Below are 460 nucleotides of genomic sequence, written 5' to 3'. Positions count from 1 at the left end.
CAAGCGATTCCATTTCTGAGAAACCGGAAACAATGATTCCAATGAATGCATGCACCCTATTGTTCATTGCAGCGTTATTTACAATAGCCAAGATCTGGAAGAGCCTAAGTGTCCACCAGTGATGAGGACATAAAAAAGCTGTGGTCCATCTACACAGTGGAATATTACTTGGCTATAAGAAAGGAACTCATCTTTGCAACAGCCTGGATGGACCCGGAGAGCGTTATGCTAAGTGGAATACACCAGTCAGAGAACGACAAATGCCATATGATCTCACTTACAGTGGAATCTAATGAACAAAATAAAGAAAATAGAAAGAGACTTGTAGATACCGAAAACAGGCTGACAGCTGTTGGTGTGGGGGTTGAGGGGGCTGGGTGGAAAAGGTGAAGGGATCAAGCAGAAAAAACAATCTCATAGATGCAGACAACAATGTGGTGATTGACGGAGGCGGGGGAGA

This window comes from Myotis davidii, unplaced genomic scaffold (assembly GCF_000327345.1).
Source record: "Myotis davidii unplaced genomic scaffold, ASM32734v1 scaffold2336, whole genome shotgun sequence".
Lineage (NCBI taxonomy): Eukaryota > Metazoa > Chordata > Mammalia > Chiroptera > Vespertilionidae > Myotis > Myotis davidii.
This window is presented reverse-complemented; position numbering follows the sequence as displayed.